The 13,350-nt window shown below is 42.1% G+C and overlaps 1 protein-coding gene across 1 annotated transcript in view; it reads left to right on the top strand.

The window, feature by feature from the left end:
- adcy6a (adenylate cyclase 6a) overlaps positions 1–13,350 on the top strand; it is a 46,216-nt gene that overhangs the window by 19,343 nt on the left and 13,523 nt on the right. The gene's annotated exons all lie outside the window — the stretch shown is intronic.

The following is a 13,350-nucleotide window of genomic DNA, read 5'->3' as shown; positions in this document are numbered from 1 at the left end:
AACACGGGCTGTGCAGACACGAGTCTTCTTTATACAACGCAGGCTTTGCAGACACGAGTCTTCTTTTTACAACACAGGCTGTGCAGACACGAGTCTTCTTTACACAACACGGCTGTGCAGATACGAGTCTTCTTCATACAACAGGGGCTGTGCAGACACGAGTCTTCTTTATACAATGCAGGCTTTGCAGACACGAGTCTTCTTTATACAACACGGCCTGTGCAGACACAAGTCTTCTTCATACAACAGGGGCTGTGCAGACACGAGTCTTCTTTATACAATGCAGCCTGTGCAAACACGAGTCTTCTTTATACAACGCAGGCTTTGGAGACACGAGTCTTCTTTATACAACGCAGCCTGTGCAGACACGAGTCTTCTTTATTCAACGCGGCCTGTGCAGACACGAGTCTTCTTTATACAACGCAGGCTTTGCTGACACGAGTCTTCTTTTACAACGCTGCCTGTGCAGACACGAGTCTTCTTTATACAATGCAGGCTTTGCAGACACGAGTCTTCTTTATACAACGCAGGCTTTGCAGACACAAGTCTTCTTTAAACAACACGGCCTGTGCAGACACGAGTCTTCTTTTTACAACACAGGCTGTGCAGACACAAGTCTTCTTTATACAACACGGCCTGTGCAGACACAAGTCTTCTTTTTACAACAGGGGCTGTGCAGACACAAGTCTTCTTTATACAACGCAGGCTTTGCAGACACGAGTCTTCTTTATACAACGCGGCCTGTGCAGACATGAGTCTTCTTTATACAACAGGGGCTGTGCAGACATGAGTCTTCTTTATACAACGCAGGCTTTGCTGACAGGAGTCTTCTTTTACAACGCGGCCTGTGCAGACACGAGTCTTCTTTATACAATGCAGGCTTTGCAGACACGAGTCTTCTTTATACAACGCAGGCTTTGCAGACACGAGTCTTCTTTAAACAACACGGCCTGTGCAGACACGACTCTTCTTTTTACAACACAGGCTGTGCAGACACAAGTCTTCTTTATACAACACGGCCTGTGCAGACACTAGTCTTCTTTTTACAACACAGGCTGTGCAGACACAAGTCTTCTTTATACAACACGGCCTGTGCAGACACTAGTCTTCTTTTTACAACAGGGGCTGTGCAGACACAAGTCTTCTTTATACAACGCAGGCTTTGCAGACACGAGTCTTCTTTATACAACGCGGCCTGTGCAGACATGAGTCTTCTTTATACAACACAGGCTGTGCAGACACGAGTCTTCTTTATACAACACAGGCTGTGCAGACACGAGTCTTCTTTTTACAATGCAGGCTTTGCAGACACAAGTCTTCTTTATACAACACGACCTGTGCAGACACGAGTCTTCTTTATACAACAGGGGCTGTGCAGACACGAGTCTTCTTTATACAACGCAGGCTTTGCAGACACGTGTCTTCTTTATACAACACGGCCTGTGCAGACACTAGTCTTCTTTATACACGCAGCCTGTGCAGACACGAGTCTTCTTTATTCAACGCGGCCTGTGCAGACACAAGTCTTCTTTATACAACAGGGGCTGTGCAGACACGAGTCTTCTTTATACAACAGGGGCTGTGCAGACACGAGTCTTCTTTATACAACGCAGGCTTTGCAGACACGAGTCTTCTTTATACAACGCGGCCTGTGCAGACATGAGTCTTCTTTATACAACGCAGGCTTTGCAGACACAAGTCTTCTTTATACAACACGGCCTGTGCAGACACGAGTCTTCTTTTTACAACACAGGCTCTGCAGACACAAGTCTTCTTTCTACAACGCAGCCTGTGCAGACATGAGTCTTCTTTATACAACACGACCTGTGCAGACACAAGTCTTCTTTATACAACGCAGGCTTTGCAGACACAAGTCTTCTTTTTACAACACGGGCTGTGCAGACACGAGTCTTCTTTTTACAACACGGCCTGTGCAGACACAAGTCTTCTTTTTACAACACGGGCTGTGCAGACACGAGTCTTCTTTACACAACACGGGCTGTGCAGACACAAGTCTTCTTTACACAACACGGGCTGTGCAGACACAAGTCTTCTTTACACAACACGGGCTGTGCAGACACGAGTCTTCTTTATACAATGCAGGCTTTGCAGATACAAGTCTTCTTTATACAACACGGCCTGTGCAGACACGAGTCTTCTTTTTACAACACAGGCTGTGCAGACACGAGTCTTCTTTACACAACACGGCTGTGCAGATACGAGTCTTCTTTATACAACAGGGGCTGTGCAGACACGAGTCTTCTTTATACAATGCAGCCTGTGCAAACACGAGTCTTCTTTATACAACGCAGGCTTTGGAGACACGAGTCTTCTTTATACAACGCAGCCTGTGCAGACACGAGTCTTCTTTATTCAACGCGGCCTGTGCAGACACGAGTCTTCTTTTTACAACAGGGGCTGTGCAGACACGAGTCTTCTTTATACAACGCAGGCTTTGCTGACACGAGTCTTCTTTTACAACGCGGCCTGTGCAGACACGAGTCTTCTTTATACAATGCAGGCTTTGCAGACACGAGTCTTCTTTATACAACGCAGGCTTTGCAGACACGAGTCTTCTTTACACAACACGGCTGTGCAGATACGAGTCTTCTTCATACAACAGGGGCTGTGCAGACACAAGTCTTCTTTATACAACACGGCCTGTGCAGACACGAGTCTTCTTTTTACAACACAGGCTGTGCAGACACAAGTCTTCTTTATACAACACGGCCTGTGCAGACACTAGTCTTCTTTTTACAACAGGGGCTGTGCAGACACGAGTCTTCTTTATACAACAGGGGCTGTGCAGACACGAGTCTTCTTTATACAACGCAGGCTTTGCAGACACGACTCTTCTTTATACAACGCGGCCTGTGCAGACATGAGTCTTCTTTTTACAACACAGGCTGTGCAGACACGAGTCTTCTTTATACAACACGGCCTGTGCAGACACGAGTCTTCTTTTTACAACAGGGGCTGTGCAGACACGAGTCTTCTTTATACAACAGGGGCTGTGCAGACACGAGTCTTCTTTATACAACGCAGGCTTTGCTGACACGAGTCTTCTTTTACAACGCGGCCTGTGCAGACACGAGTCTTCTTTATACAATGCAGGCTTTGCAGACACGAGTCTTCTTTATACAACGCAGGCTTTGCAGACACGAGTCTTCTTTATACAACGCGGCCTGTGCAGACATGAGTCTTCTTTATACAACACAGGCTGTGCAGACACGAGTCTTCTTTATACAACACAGGCTTTGCAGACACGAGTCTTCTTTATACAACACGACCTGTGCAGACACGAGTCTTCTTTATACAACAGGGGCTGTGCAAACACGAGTCTTCTTTATACAATGCAGGCTTTGGAGACACGAGTCTTCTTTATACAACGCGGCCTGTGCAGACACGAGTCTTCTTTATTCAACGCGGCCTGTGCAGACACGAGTCTTCTTTATACAACAGGGGCTGTGCAGACACGAGTCTTCTTTATACAACGCAGGCTTTGCAGACACGAGTCTTCTTTTACAACGCGGCCTGTGCATACACGAGTCTTCTTTATACAACGCAGGCTTTCCAGACACGAGTTTCCTTTAAACAACACGGCCTGTGCAGACACGAGTCTTCTTTATACAACGCAGGCTTTGCAGACACGAGTCTTCTTTATACAACACGGCCTGTGCAGACACGAGTCTTCTTTTTACAACACAGGCTGTGCAGACACAAGTCTTCTTTATACAACACGGCCTGTGCAGACACTAGTCTTCTTTTTACAACAGGGGCTGTGCAGACACGAGTCTTCTTTATACAACAGGGGCTGTGCAGACACGAGTCTTCTTTATACAATGCAGGCTTTGCAGACACGAGTCTTCTTCATACAACGCGGCCTGTGCAGACATGAGTCTTCTTTTTACAACACAGGCTGTGCAGACACGAGTCTTCTTTATACAACACGGCCTGTGCAGACACTAGTCTTCTTTTTACAACAGGGGCTGTGCAGACACGAGTCTTCTTTATACAACAGGGGCTGTGCAGACACGAGTCTTCTTTATACAACGCAGGCTTTGCAGACACGAGTCTTCTTTATACAACGCGGCCTGTGCAGACATGAGTCTTCTTTTTACAACACAGGCTGTGCAGACACGAGTCTTCTTTATACAACACAGGCTTTGCAGACACGAGTCTTCTTTATACAACACGACCTGTGCAGACACGAGTCTTCTTTATACAACACGACCTGTGCAGACACGAGTCTTCTTTATACAACACGACCTGTGCAGACACGAGTCTTCTTTATACAACAGGGGCTGTGCAAACACGAGTCTTCTTTATACAATGCAGGCTTTGGAGACACGAGTCTTCTTTATACAACGCGGCCTGTGCAGACACGAGTCTTCTTTATTCAACGCGGCCTGTGCAGACACGAGTCTTTTTTATACAACAGGGGCTGTGCAGACACGAGTCTTCTTTATACAACGCAGGCTTTGCAGACACAAGTCTTCTTTATACAACACGGCCTGTGCAGACACGAGTCTTCTTTATACAACGCAGGCTTTGCAGACACGAGTCTTCTTTATACAACACGGCCTGTGCAGACACGAGTCTTCTTTTTACAACACAGGCTGTGCAGACACAAGTCTTCTTTATACAACACGGCCTGTGCAGACACGAGTCTTCTTTTTACAACAGGGGCTGTGCAGACACGAGTCTTCTTTATACAACAGGGGCTGTGCAGACACGAGTCTTCTTTATACAACGCAGGCTTTGCAGACACGAGTCTTCTTTATACAACGCGGCCTGTGCAGACATGAGTCTTCTTTATACAACGCAGGCTTTGCAGACACAGGTCTTCTTTATACAACACGGCCTGTGCAGACACGATTCTTCTTTTTACAACACAGGCTGTGCAGACACAAGTCTTCTTTCTACAACGCAGCCCTGTAGACATGAGTCTTCTTTATACAACACGACCTGTGCAGACACAAGTCTTCTTTATACAACGCAGGCTTTGCAGACACAAGTCTTCTTTATACAACACGGCCTGTGCAGACACGATTCTTCTTTTTACAACACAGGCTGTGCAGACACAAGTCTTCTTTCTACAACGCAGCCCTGTAGACATGAGTCTTCTTTATACAACACGACCTGTGCAGACACAAGTCTTCTTTATACAACACGACCTGTGCAGACACAAGTCTTCTTTATACAATGCAGGCTGTGCAGACACAAGTCTTCTTTTTACAACACGGCTTTGCAGACACGAGTCTTCTTTATACAACGCGGCCTGTGCAGACACAAGTCTTCTTTATACAACGCAGGCTTTGCAGACAGAAGTCTTCTTTATACAACACGGCCTGTGCAGACACGAGTCTTCTTTATACAACGCAGGCTTTGCAGACACGAGTCTTCTTTATACAACACGGCCTGTGCAGACACGAGTCTTCTTTTTACAACACAGGCTGTGCAGACACAAGTCTTCTTTATACAACACGGCTGTGCAGACACGAGTCTTCTTTTTACAACAGGGGCTGTGCAGACACGAGTCTTCTTTATACAACAGGGGCTGTGCAGACACGAGTCTTCTTTATACAACACAGGCTTTGCAGACACGAGTCTTCTTTATACAACGCGGCCTGTGCAGACATGAGTCTTCTTTATACAACGCAGGCTTTGCAGACACAGGTCTTCTTTATACAACACGGCCTGTTCAGACACGATTCTTCTTTTTACAACACAGGCTGTGCAGACACAAGTCTTCTTTCTACAACGCAGCCCTGCAGACATGAGTCTTCTTTATACAACACGACCTGTGCAGACACAAGTCTTCTTTATACAACAGGGGCTGTGCAAACACGAGTCTTCTTTATACAACACGACCTGTGCAGACACAAGTCTTCTTTATACAACGCAGGCTTTGCAGACACAAGTCTTCTTTATACAACACGGCCTGTGCAGACACAAGTCTTCTTTTTACAACACGGCTGTGCAGACACGAGTCTTCTTTATACAATGCAGGCTTTGCAGACACAAGTGTTCTTTATACAACACGGCCTGTGCAGACACGAGTCTTCTTTTTACAACACAGGCTGTGCAGACACGAGTCTTCTTTACACAACACGGCTGTGCAGATACGAGTCTTCTTTGTACAACACGGGCTGTGCAGACACAAGTCTTCTTTACACAACACGGGCTGTGCAGACACGAGTCTTCTTTATACAACACAGGCTTTGCAGACACGAGTCTTCTTTACACAACACGGCCTGTGCAGACACGAGTCTTCTTTTTACAACACAGGCTGTGCAGACACGAGTCTTCTTTATACAACGCGGCCTGTGCAGACACGAGTCTTCTTTACACAACACGGGCTGTGCAGACACGAGTCTTCTTTATACAACACGGCCTGTGCAGACACGAGTCTTCTTTTTACAACACAGGCTGTGCAGACACGAGTCTTCTTTACACAACACGGCTGTGCAGATACGAGTCTTCTTTGTACAACACGGGCTGTGCAGACACGAGTCTTCTTTACACAACACGGGCTGTGCAGACACAAGTCTTCTTTATACAACGCGGCCTGTGCAGACACGAGTCTTCTTTATACAACGCGGCCTGTGCAGACACGAGTCTTATTTATACAACGCGGCCTGTGCAGACACGAGTCTTCTTTACACAACACGGGCTGTGCAGACACAAGTCTTCTTTATTCAACGCAGGCTTTGCAGACACGAGTCTTCTTTATACAACCCAGCCTGTGCATTCGTTAACATTCGTTAAGCGCAAGTTTATATACCCCTCAACCGGGTTTATATTTGTTTACAAAGGGATTTTCAGCACAAAGCGTGTGAGTTACATAACGAAAGTGAAACATTTGTTGGAATAACGATGCCGGCTCACCATCGTGATGTCTGTCAGCCATCGGCGATGGATGATGGCACTGTCTGTCGGACCAACCCTAATTGATAAATAATTTGTAACTCACATTTTTTATAAAACAATTAGGGTCATTTTTATATAATGCTGTTTTTAAATGCAGTTTTAGATTGGATTATATTTGACTTTATTATCATTGCACATGAAAACAAGTCAACGAAATGCAGTTAGCATCTAAAAAGAAGTGCAAAGTGTTTTTTACAATTAATCATGTCTATTGGCCTATATCATATCTTAATATCAATATCTATCCAATTAAAAGTGTTAAAAAGGGTTGTGACAACACACTTTTTAATCATTTAAAAAGTACAATGTTTTTCCAATTTCCAGAAAATTTGGACATCTGAGATTTTGGAAGGATAGTGACGATATACAAAATTAAAAAGATAATAATTACTATGGGAATATACAGAATATATGAGTATACAGAATTTTAATATATAAATGTCATGGTTCTGTCACACCTTGTCTTGCTTTTCTAGTCTAGTGGCAGAATCATGACAGAACCTTGTGTTTTGTGTGGAGGGAGACATAGTATTGTTGTCACGACTTAGTATGTGCTCTCTCCGGTTTCGTCTTTGTCCCCGCCCCTCACCTTTCCTAGTTAGCTTTCAATCAGTGTTTTGTTACCTACACCTGTCCCTTGTTTATGATCCCTTGTTAGTTTCACTATTTAATGCCCTGAATTGTTCTGTCCTGTGCTACTGCGTTGCGCTTGATCCTTGTATTGTGTCTGGCTACCTTGTCGATGTGGTCTCCTGGTGGTCTCTGTTACCATGCCTTTTGGATTAATGCCCTGAGCATGCAAACAGACAAAACACAAATTCATGAAACATCTTCATTAGTTTGGCGACACATGCACTGCAAATACTAGCAGCACAAACAGACACAGAAATGTGCTGCAAATCCTCGTAGTACAAACAAATACAGAATTGTGCTGCAAATCCTGGCATCCATAACAAATACAGAAATGCGCTGCAAATTCTCGCAACAAACAAATACATAAATGCGCTGCAAATTCTTGCAACAAACAAATACAGAAATGTGCTGCAAATCGTTGCATCACAAACAAATACAGAAATGCGCTGCAAATCCTCGTAGCACAAACAAATACAGAAATGTGCTGCAAATCGTTGCATCACAAACAAATACAGAAATGTGCTGCAAATTCTCGCAACAAACAAATACAGAAATGCGCGGCAAAATCTTGCAACAAACAAATACAGAAATGCGCTGCAAATCCTCGCAACAAACAAATACAGAAATGCGCGGCAAAATCTTGCAACAAACAAATACAGAAATGTGCTGCAAATCGTTGCATCACAAACAAATACAGAAATGCGCTGCAAATCTTCGTAGCACAAACAAATACAGAAATGTGCTGCAAATCGTTGCATCACAAACAAATACAGAAATGTGCTGCAAATTCTCGCAAAAAAAACAAATACAGAAATGCGCTGCAAAATCTTGCAACAAACAAATACAAAAATGCTCTGCAAATTCTCGCAACAAACAAATACAGAAATGCGCGGCAAAATCTTGCAACAAACAAATACAGAAATGCGCTGCAAATCCTCGCAACAAACAAGTACAGAAATGCGCTGCAAATTCTTGCAACAAACAAATACAGAAATGCGCTGCAAATCGGTGCATCACAAACAAATACAGAAATGCGCTGCAAATTCTCGCAACAAACAAATACAGAAATGCGGCAAAATCTTGCAACAAACAAATACAGAAATGCGCTGCAAATCCTCACAACAAACAAGTACAGAAATGCGCTGCAAATTCTTGCAACAAACAAATACAGAAATGCGCTGCAAATCGGTGCATCACAAACAAATACAGAAATGCGCTGCAAATCGTTGCATCACAAACAAATACAGAAATGAGCTGCAAATCCTCGTAGCACAAACAAATACAGAAATGTGCTGCAAATCGTTGCATCACGAACAAATACAGAAATGTGCTGCAAATTCTTGCAACAAACAAATACAGAAATGCGCTGCAAATCCTCGCAACAAACAAATACAGAAATGCTCTGCAAATTCTCTCAACAAACAAATACAGAAATGCGCGGCAAAATCTTGCAACAAACAAATACAGAAATGCGCTGCAAATCCTCGCAACAAACAAGTACAGAAATGCTCTGCAAATTATCTCAACAAACAAATACAGAAATGCGCTGCAAATCCGCGCAGCAAAAACAAATACAGAAATGCGCTGCAAATTATCTCAACAAACAAATACAGAAATGTTCTGCAAATCCGCGCAGCAAAAACAAATACAGAAATGCGCTGCAAATTATCTCAACAAACAAATACAGAAATGTTCTGCAAATCCTCGCAACAAACAAATACAGAAATGCGCTGCAAATTCTCTCAACAAACAAATACAGAAATGCGCTGCAAATCGTTGCATCACAAACAAATACAGAAATGCGCTGCAAATCCTCGTAGCACAAACAAATACAGAAATGTGCTGCAAATCGTTGCATCACAAACAAATACAGAAATGTGCTGCAAATTCTCGCAAAAAAAACAAATACAGAAATGCGCTGCAAAATCTCGCAACAAACAAATACAGAAATGCGCGGCAAAATCTTGCAACAAACAAATACAGAAATGCGCTGCAAATCCTCGCAACAAACAAGTACAGAAATGCGCTGCAAATTCTTGCAACAAACAAATACAGAAATGCGCTGCAAATCGGTGCATCACAAACAAATACAGAAATGCGCTGCAAATTCTCGCAACAAACAAATACAGAAATGCGGCAAAATCTTGCAACAAACAAATACAGAAATGCGCTGCAAATCCTCGCAACAAACAAGTACAGAAATGCGCTGCAAATTCTTGCAACAAACAAATACAGAAATGCGCTGCAAATCGGTGCATCACAAACAAATACAGAAATGCGCTGCAAATCGTTGCATCACAAACAAATACAGAAATGAGCTGCAAATCCTCGTAGCACAAACAAATACAGAAATGTGCTGCAAATCGTTGCATCACGAACAAATACAGAAATGTGCTGCAAATTCTTGCAACAAACAAATACAGAAATGCGCTGCAAATCCTCGCAACAAACAAATACAGAAATGCTCTGCAAATTCTCTCAACAAACAAATACAGAAATGCGCTGCAAATCCGCGCAGCAAAAACAAATACAGAAATGCGCTGCAAATTATCTCAACAAACAAATACAGAAATGTTCTGCAAATCCGCGCAGCAAAAACAAATACAGAAATGCGCTGCAAATTATCTCAACAAACAAATACAGAAATGTTCTGCAAATCCTCGCAACAAACAAATACAGAAATGCGCTGCAAATTCTCTCAACAAACAAATACAGAAATGCGCTGCAAATCGTTGCATCACAAACAAATACAGAAATGCGCTGCAAATCCTCGTAGCACAAACAAATACAGAAATGTGCTGCAAATCGTTGCATCACAAACAAATACAGAAATGTGCTGCAAATTCTCGCAAAAAAAACAAATACAGAAATGCGCTGCAAAATCTTGCAACAAACAAATACAGAAATGCTCTGCAAATTCTCGCAACAAACAAATACAGAAATGCGCGGCAAAATCTTGCAACAAACAAATACAGAAATGCGCTGCAAATCCTCGCAACAAACAAGTACAGAAATGCGCTGCAAATTCTTGCAACAAACAAATACAGAAATGCGCTGCAAATCGGTGCATCACAAACAAATACAGAAATGCGCTGCAAATTCTCGCAACAAACAAATACAGAAATGCGGCAAAATCTTGCAACAAACAAATACAGAAATGCGCTGCAAATCCTCGCAACAAACAAGTACAGAAATGCGCTGTCAGTTCTTGTAACAAACAAATACAGAAATGCGCTGCAAATCGGTGCATCACAAACAAATACAGAAATGCGCTGCAAATCGTTGCATCACAAACAAATACAGAAATGAGCTGCAAATCCTCGTAGCACAAACAAATACAGAAATGTGCTGCAAATCGTTGCATCACGAACAAATACAGAAATGTGCTGCAAATTCTTGCAACAAACAAATACAGAAATGCGCTGCAAATCCTCGCAACAAACAAATACAGAAATGCTCTGCAAATTCTCTCAACAAACAAATACAGAAATGCGCTGCAAATCCGCGCAGCAAAAACAAATACAGAAATGCGCTGCAAATTATCTCAACAAACAAATACAGAAATGTTCTGCAAATCCTCGCAACAAACAAATACAGAAATGCGCTGCAAATTCTCTCAACAAACAAATACAGAAATGCGCTGCAAATCGTTGCATCACAAACAAATACAGAAATGAGCTGCAAATCCTCGTAGCACAAACAAATACAGAAATGTGCTGCAAATCGTTGCATCACAAACAAATACAGAAATGTGCTGCAAATCGTTGCATCACAAACAAATACAGAAATGAGCTGCAAATCCTCGTAGCACAAACAAATACAGAAATGTGCTGCAAATCGTTGCATCACAAACAAATACAGAAATGTGCTGCAAATCGTTGCATCACAAACAAATACAGAAATGTGCTGCAAATTCTTGCAACAAACAAATACAGAAATGCGCTGCAAATCCTCGCAACAAACAAATACAGAAATGCTCTGCAAATTCTCTCAACAAACAAATACAGAAATGCGCTGCAAATCCGCGCAGCACAAACAAATACAGAAATGCGCTGCAAATCCGCGCAGCACAAACAAATACAGAAATGCGCTGCAAATTATCTCAACAAACAAATACAGAAATGTGCTGCAAATCCGCGCAGCACAAACAAATACAGAAATGTGCTGCAAATTCTCGCAACAAACAATTACAGAAATGCGCTGCAAATTCTCGCAACAAACAAATACAGAAATGCGCTGCAAATTCTCGCAACAAACAAATACAGAAATGCGCTGAAAATTCTCGCAACAAAAAAATACAGAAATGCGCTGCAAATTCTCGCAACAAACAAATACAGAAATGCGCTGCAAATTCTCGCAACACAAACACAGAAATGCGCTACAAATTCTCGCCAAACTAATGAAGATGCTTTCTGAATGTGCTTGTGTTTTTTTTCTATCTATTTGCATGGGTTTTCTTCCGTTGCAGCGCAGGGACACCTAGAGGCTTCCGTACATCATAGTATAAGTTGTCTATAGTATTTACTATATTGAATGAGAACAAGTTGTTAATGTATAGACAGGTCAAATATATTTTAAGTAACATCTTTGTTTTATCATGTTACATAAAAGTCATAGTAACACAAACCCTAAATCCTCCCCCATCCCCTTCTGTATTTATTCACTGTATATCCTGCACTTGCTAATTGCACTTCTGGTTAGACCTAAACTACATTTCGTTACACTGTACTTGTATATGTGTAATGACAATAAAGTTGAATCTAATCTAATCTTTACCTTAGTGTTGACCATTAGCTATGTAATATAAATGTTCATCTGTTTTTATCATCTCCTGTTGCCTCATGTCATTGTCCACCCTTATTGTCATCTTTGCAATCCGTCTTTCCTGTCTTCTTAGTACTCCTTCCCTTTGGCTTTGTGAGCTGATAGGAACACTGGGGATTTTCCCTTGAAAGGGAATAGTTAATTATCAGTCACTTGTGTTAACCCCAAAAGATCTTGAATTGAAACCACGATTCAATTAAAGCGATTCACAGCGCCTGGTATTACACAGAGTGAATTTCTCCTTAGGGAGTCTAACACACACACACACACACACATGCATGTTTTGTGTAGAGTGTTCATAAACATAATCATATTATACCGTACAAACTGTATATTCTCTCCCCTAACCATCACTCAAACCTTTCAGATTTTTTTCATTTTCAAACATCATTTAGTTTGATTGTTAAGCTTTTTTCCTCATGAGACCAAAATGTTCCCACAAGGTCAAACATGTTATTACTGCTATCTTTGTGGGGACATTTTGTCCCCATGCAGTAGGGTTTACCGGGACAAACACATGCACACACACTTTTTACATATGTAAATTGTTGGAGAAGAGGATATTGTGCACCTGATACTTCCAAACATTCACATGACAACTTTTATAGAAAGAAAATATTTTAGTTAGTTTAGTTCAGGACATCAGCACTGGAAAATTAAAATAAAAAATGATATAATTGTTTATAGGATTGTAAACTGGTATATTCATATTGCCGTCATAAAACGATGTGTGCCGTCATATATGTCATATAGATGCAAAAAACATAGCATTCTGCATCCATTCATGCCAAGTATTTTTTTCTTTCTGTGACAAAAGCCCCAGATCCCTGTTGAATTTATTCTGTGATAGTCTCATGACACATCAGTGTTACCTTTTAGCTTACTTTCAACCTTTTCAAGAAATAGATTTGTGTCAAAACACCTGTCTTTTCATTCGAAAGGCTCGTGCAGTATGTCTTG

This window comes from Barbatula barbatula (assembly GCF_947034865.1).
Source record: "Barbatula barbatula genome assembly, chromosome: 17".
Classification (NCBI taxonomy): Eukaryota; Metazoa; Chordata; class Actinopteri; order Cypriniformes; family Nemacheilidae; genus Barbatula; species Barbatula barbatula.
Note: the sequence above shows the minus strand (reverse complement) of the source record. Positions and strands in the feature narration are given on the sequence as shown.